This window comes from Aplysia californica, unplaced genomic scaffold (assembly GCF_000002075.1).
Source record: "Aplysia californica isolate F4 #8 unplaced genomic scaffold, AplCal3.0 scaffold00172, whole genome shotgun sequence".
Classification (NCBI taxonomy): Eukaryota; Metazoa; Mollusca; class Gastropoda; order Aplysiida; family Aplysiidae; genus Aplysia; species Aplysia californica.
Window position 1 is genome coordinate 853,227 of NW_004797442.1, and position 1,003 is coordinate 854,229.

The window sequence follows — 1,003 nt, forward strand, 5'->3', positions numbered from 1 at the left end:
GTGTGTGTGCGTGTGTTTTTAATGAGTCTGTTTAAAATATGTATTTTATAGTCTTATATGAACGGTTTTATTATGTGGCAGTGTGCATTAAAACAGATTCAAAAAATATTTCGTCCATGCGATTTTCTTATCTTGTTTTTCAGTTTTGTATTTACTTTGATGCCATTTACATATGTCTGCATTTACATAAAACCCACAACAATCATTATAATTGTCAAAACTTCGTTTGTACTTTTACTATACCAACAAGGGTGTTTGAATCAAAAGGGAAGAGTGAGTTTTAAATTCATATTTTCAAAGTCACAATTTACTTCCTTTTTGGTATATATACATGTGTGTATATAATATATACGTTCACACATTCACGGAAAGTGGAGACGAAAGCAGACGACAGAACATGGTTAGAGGGCAGGAAAAAAATGTGAAAGGAGAACATTTTGGAGAAGTTTGCTTTGCTGCCAGGTTTCGAATTCGTAACACCATAACCTCAGTACCACGAGAGCACCCTGGCCCCTTCTACATCCCAATACACAATGAATTTTCAAACCATTTCCAACCTGCCCCTTAACCAGCAAGCCTTACGGCCTAAAAAAAAAAAGGCCTAACTTACGGCTCGTTCACACCAAACATCCGCCTGTGTGAGGAATTGTATGTGAGACCATAGATGTACACTATAGTACTAGATACAGTACGCCCCTCTCCCGCCTTGCTACGCGATGGCCACATTTGACAGCGGCGTCCGCCATGATATTTGTGGCAAGTTGTGTGAAGGAGTTCATGCTAAAGCAATGGGCTAGGCATGTTTTCTCTCTCTCTCATCTCTCTCATACGCGTCAGGCGAGACTTGGTTCTTGTTTGTTTGTTTTTTTTTGTACATGGGCGCCGTGGCGTACGGTATCTAAATGACTAAATTGCAATAATTCGGCGTTCTTTCTACAACTAGATCTACAAATAAATGTATTATTAAATAGATAGAGATAGAGATATGGGCTTTAAAAAAAGA